This window comes from Procambarus clarkii, chromosome 82 (genome assembly GCF_040958095.1).
Source record: "Procambarus clarkii isolate CNS0578487 chromosome 82, FALCON_Pclarkii_2.0, whole genome shotgun sequence".
NCBI classification, from domain to species: domain Eukaryota; kingdom Metazoa; phylum Arthropoda; class Malacostraca; order Decapoda; family Cambaridae; genus Procambarus; species Procambarus clarkii.
In genome coordinates, this window is record NC_091231.1 from 1,808,916 (window position 1) to 1,815,137 (window position 6,222).

Sequence of the window (6,222 nt, forward strand, 5' to 3'; positions counted from 1 at the left end):
GCCGCTAGCGGCCAAAAACTGTGCGATTTTCGCCGCTAGCGGCCAAAAATCGGGCGATTTTTGCCGCTAACGGCCGAAAACCGCGCTATTTTCGACGCTAGCGGCCAGAAACCATGCGATTTTTGCATCTGACGGGCAAAAATCGCGCGAATTTCGTCGCTACCTGCCAAAAATCGACCGATTTTCGCCGCTAGCGGCCAAAAAAGGGGCTATTTTCGCCGCTAGCGGCACAAAATCGTGCAAATTTCGCCACTAGCGGCCAAAAATCGTGCGAATTTCGCCGCTAGCGGCCAAAAACCGTGAGATTTTCGCCGCTAGCGGCCAAAAATCGGGCGATTTTCGCCGCTAACGGCCGAAAACCGCGCTATTTTCGACGCTAGCGGCCAGAAACCATGCGATTTTTGCCGGTGGCGGGCAAAAATCGCACGAATTTCGCCGCTACCTGCCAAAAATCGACCGATTTTCGCCGCTAGCGGCCAAAAAAGGGGCTATTTTCGCCGCAAGCGGCCAAAAATGGGGTGATTTTCGCCGCTATGGGCACAAAATCGTGCAAATTTCGCCGCTAGCGGCCAAAAACCAAGCGATTTTTGCAGCTGACGGGCAAAAATCGCGTGATTTTCGCCGCTACCGGCGAAAATCGCGCGGTTTTTGGCCGGTAGCGGCGAAAATCGCGCTATATTTGCCCGCCAGCTGCAAAAATCGCATAGTTTCTCGCCGCTAGCGGCGAAAATCGCGCGATTTTTGACCGCTAGCGGCGAAAATCGCGCGATTTTTGGCCGCTAGCGGCGAAATTCGCACGATTTTTGGCCGCTAGCGGCGAAAATCGTGCGAATTTCGCCGCTAGCGGCCCAAAATCGCGCGATTTTCGCCGCTAGCGGTCAAAAATCGCGCGATTTTCGCCGCTAGCGGCCAGAAACTATGCGATTTTTGCAGCTGGCGGGCAAAAATAGCGCGATTTTCGCCGCTACCGGCCAAAAACCGCGCGATTTTCGCCGCTAGCGGCCAAAACCATGCGATTTTCGCAGCTGGCGGGCAAAAATCGCGATTTTCGCCGCTTTCGGCCAAAAATAGCGCGATTTTCGCCGCTAGCGGCCAAAAACCATGTGATTTTTGCAGCTGGCGGGCAAAAATAGCGCTATTTTCGCCGTTACCGGCCAAAAACCGCGCAATTTTCGCCGCTACCACCCAAAAACTATGCGATTTTCGCAGCTGGCGGGCAAAAATCGCGATTTTCGCGCGCTTCCGGCCAAAAATAGCGCGATTTTCGCCAATAGCCGCCAAAAACCGTGCGATTTTCGCCGCTAGCGGATTAAAATCGGGCGATTTTTGCCACTAACGGCCGAAAACCGCGCTATTTTGCGCAGAAACCATGCAATTTTCGCAGCTGGCGGGCAAAAATCGCGATTTTCGCCGCTACCGGCCAAAAATAGCGCGATTTTCGCCGCTACCGGCAAAAAACCGCGCGATTTTCGCCGCTAGCGGCCAAAAATCGGGCGATTTTTGCCGCTAACTGCCGAAAACTGCGCTATTTTCGACGCTAGCGGCCAGAAACCATGCGATTTTTGCCGCTACCGGCCAAAAACCTCGCGACTTTTGCCGCTAGCGGCCAAAAACCATGCGATTTTTGCAGCTGGCGGGCAAAAATAGCGCTATTTTCGCCGCTACCGGGCAAAAATCGACCGATTTTCGCCGCTAGCGGCCAAAAAAGGGGCTATTTTCGCCGCAAGCGGCCAAAAATGGGGTGATTTTCGCCGCTATGGGCACAAAATCGTGCAAATTTCGCCGCTAGCGGCCAAAAACCAAGCGATTTTTGCAGCTGACGGGCAAAAATCGCGTGATTTTCGCCGCTACCGGCCAAAAACCGCGTGATTTTAGCCGCTAGCGGCCAAAAATCGTGCGATTTTTATAGCTGGCGGGCAAAAATCGCGCGATTTAAGCCGCTAGCGGCCAAAAATCGTGCAAATTTCGCCGCTAGCGGCCAAAAATCGTCCGAATTTCACCGCTAGCGGCCAAAAATCGCGCGATTTTCGCCGCTAGCGGCCAGAAACTATGCGATTTTTGCAGCTGGCGGGCAAAAATAGCGCGATTTTCGCCGCTACCGGCCAAAAACCGCGCGATTTTCGCCGCTAGCGGCCAAAAACCATGCGATTTTCGCAGCTGGCGGGCAAAAATCACGATTTTCGCCGCTGCCTGCCAAAAACCGCGCGATTTTCGCCGCTAGCGGCCAAAAACCATGCGATTTTCGCGGCTGGCGGGCAAAAATCCAGATTTTCGCCGCTAGCGGCCAAAAACTGTGCGATTTTCGCCGCTAGCGGCCAAAAATCGGGCGATTTTTGCCGCTAACGGCCGAAAACCGCGCTATTTTCGACCCTAGCGGCCAGAAACCATGCGATTTTTGCATCTGACGGGCAAAAATCGCGCGAATTTCGTCGCTACCTGCCAAAAATCGACCGATTTTCGCCGCTAGCGGCCAAAAAAGGGGCTATTTTCGCCGCTAGCGGCACAAAATCGTGCAAATTTCGCCACTAGCGGCCAAAAATCGTGCGAATTTCGCCGCTAGCGGCCAAAAATAGCGCGATTTTCGCCGCTAGCGGCCAGAAACTATGCGGTTTTTGCAGCTGGCGGGCAAAAATAGCGCGATTTTCACCGCTACCGGCCAAAAACCGCGCGATTTTCGCCGCTAGCGGCCAAAAACCATGCGATTTTCGCAGCTGGCGGGCAAAAATCGCGATTTTCGCCGCTACCGGCCAAAAATAGCGCGATTTTCGCCGCTAGCGGCCAAAAACCGTGCGATTTTCGCCGCTTGCGGCCAAAAATCGGGCGATTTTCGCAACTGGCGGGCAAAATCGCGATTTTCGCCGCTACCGGCCAAAAATAGCGTGATTTTCGCCGCTAGCGGCCAAAAATCGGGCGATTTTTGCCGCTAACGGCCGAAAACCGCGCTATTTTGCGCAAAAAACATGCGATTTTCGCAGCTGGCGTTCAAAAATCGCGATTTGCGCCGCTACCGGCCAAAAACCCCGCGATTTTCGCCGCTAGCGGCCAAAAACTATGCGATTTTCGCAGCTGGCGGGCAAAAATCGCGATTTTCGCCACAACCGGCCAAAAATAGCGCGATTTTCGCCGCTACTTGCCATAAACCGTGCGAATTTCGCCGCTACCTGCCAAAAACCGCGCGATTTTCACCGCTTGCGGCCAAAAACCATGCGATTTTCGCAGCTGGCGGGCAAAAATAGCGCGATTTTTGCCGCTACCGGCCAAAAACCGCGCGACTTTTGCCGCTAGCGGCCAAAAACCATGCGATTTTTGCAGCTGGCGGGCAAAAATAGCGCTATTTTCGCCGCTACCGGCCAAAAACCGCGCGATTTTCGCCGCTAGCGGCCAAAAACTATGCGATTTTCGCAGCTGGCGGGCAAAAATCGCGATTTTCGCCGCTACCGGCCAAAAATAGCGCGATTTTCGCCGCTAGCGGCCGAAAACCGTGCGATTTTCGCAGCTAGTGGCCAAAAATCGGGCGATTTTTGCCGGTAACGGCCGAAAACCGCGCTATTTTGCGCAAAAACCACGCGATTTTCGCAGCTGGCGGGCAAAAATCGCGAATTTCGCAGCTAGCGGCCAAAAATAGCGTGATTTTCGCCGCTACCGGCCAAAAACGCGCGATTTTCGCCGCTAGCGGCCAAAAACCATGCGATTTTCGCAGCTGGCGGGCAAAAATCGCGATTTTCGCCGCTACCGGCCAAAAATAGCGCGATTTTCGCCGCTAGCAGCCAAAAACCGTGCGATTTTCGCCGCTAGCGGCCAAAAAAATCGCGATTTTCGCCGCTAGCGGCCAAAAACCATGTGATTTTTGCAGCTGGCGGGCAAAAATAGCGCTATTTTCGCCGTTACCGGCCAAAAACCGCGCAATTTTCGCCGCTACCACCCAAAAACTATGTGATTTTCGCAGCTGGCGGGCAAAAATCGCGATTTTCGCCGCTTCCGGCCAAAAATAGCGCGATTTTCGCCAATAGCCGCCAAAAACCGTGCGATTTTCGCCGCTAGCGGATTAAAATCGGGCGATTTTTGCCACTAACGGCCGAAAACCGCGCTATTTTGCGCAGAAACCATGCAATTTTCGCAGCTGGCGGGCAAAAATTGCGATTTTCGCCGCTACCGGCCAAAAATAGCGCGATTTTCGCCGCTACCGGCAAAAAACCGCGCGATTTTCGCCGCTAGCGGCCAAAAATCGGGCGATTTTTGCCGCTAACTGCCGAAAACTGCGCTATTTTCGACGCTAGCGGCCAGAAACCATGCGATTTTTGCCGCTACCGGCCAAAAACCTCGCGACTTTTGCCGCTAGCGGCCAAAAACCATGCGATTTTTGCAGCTGGCGGGCAAAAATAGCGCTATTTTCGCCGCTACCGGGCAAAAATCGACCGATTTTCGCCGCTAGCGGCCAAAAAAGGGGCTATTTTCGCCGCAAGCGGCCAAAAATGGGGTGATTTTCGCCGCTATGGGCACAAAATCGTGCAAATTTCGCCGCTAGCGGCCAAAAACCAAGCGATTTTTGCAGCTGACGGGCAAAAATCGCGTGATTTTCGCCGCTACCGGCCAAAAACCGCGTGATTTTAGCCGCTAGCGGCCAAAAATCGTGCGATTTTTATAGCTGGCGGGCAAAAATCGCGCGATTTAAGCCGCTAGCGGCCAAAAACCATGCGATTTTCGCAGCTGGCGGGCAAAAATCGCGATTTTCGCCGCTACCGGCCAAAAATAGCGCGATTTTCGCCGCTAGCAGCCAAAAACCGTGCGATTTTCGCCGCTAGCGGCCAAAAAAATCGCGATTTTCGCCGCTAGCGGCCAAAAACCATGTGATTTTTGCAGCTGGCGGGCAAAAATAGCGCTATTTTCGCCGTTACCGGCCAAAAACCGCGCAATTTTCGCCGCTACCACCCAAAAACTATGCGATTTTCGCAGCTGGCGGGCAAAAATCGCGATTTTCGCCGCTTCCGGCCAAAATAGCGCGATTTTCGCCAATAGCCGCCAAAAACCGTGCGATTTTCGCCGCTAGCGGATTAAAATCGGGCGATTTTTGCCACTAACGGCCGAAAACCGCGCTATTTTGCGCAGAAACCATGCAATTTTCGCAGCTGGCGGGCAAAAATCGCGATTTTCGCCGCTACCGGCCAAAAATAGCGCGATTTTCGCCGCTACCGGCAAAAAACCGCGCGATTTTCGCCGCTAGCGGCCAAAAATCGGGCGATTTTTGCCGCTAACTGCCGAAAACTGCGCTATTTTCGACGCTAGCGGCCAGAAACCATGCGATTTTTGCCGCTACCGGCCAAAAACCTCGCGACTTTTGCCGCTAGCGGCCAAAAACCATGCGATTTTTGCAGCTGGCGGGCAAAAATAGCGCTATTTTCGCCGCTACCGGGCAAAAATCGACCGATTTTCGCCGCTAGCGGCCAAAAAAGGGGCTATTTTCGCCGCAAGCGGCCAAAAATGGGGTGATTTTCGCCGCTATGGGCACAAAATCGTGCAAATTTCGCCGCTACCGGCCAAAAACCGCGTGATTTTAGCCGCTAGCGGCCAAAAATCGTGCGATTTTTATAGCTAGCGGGCAAAAATCGCGCGATTTAAGCCGCTAGCGGCCAAAAATCTTGCAAATTTCGCCGCTAGCGGCCAAAAATCGTCCGAATTTCACCGCTAGCGGCCAAAAATCGCGCGATTTTCGCCGCTAGCGGCCAGAAACTATGCGATTTTTGCAGCTGGCGGGCAAAAATAGCGCGATTTTCGCCCTACCGGCCAAAAACCGCGCGATTTTCGCCGCTAGCGGCCAAAAACCATGCGATTTTCGCAGCTGGCGGGCAAAAATCACGATTTTCGCCGCTGCCTGCCAAAAACCGCGCGATTTTCGCCGCTAGCGGCCAAAACCATGCGATTTTCGCGGCTGGCGGGCAAAAATCAAGATTTTCGCCGCTAGCGGCCAAAAACTGTGCGATTTTCGCCGCTAGCGGCCAAAAATCGGGCGATTTTTGCCGCTAACGGCCGAAAACCGCGCTATTTTCGACGCTAGCGGCCAGAAACCATGCGATTTTTGCATCTGACGGGCAAAAATCGCGCGAATTTCGTCGCTACCTGCCAAAAATCGACCGATTTTCGCCGCTAGCGGCCAAAAAAGGGGCTATTTTCGCCGCTAGCGGCACAAAATCGTGCAAATTTCGCCACTAGCGGCCAAAAATCGTG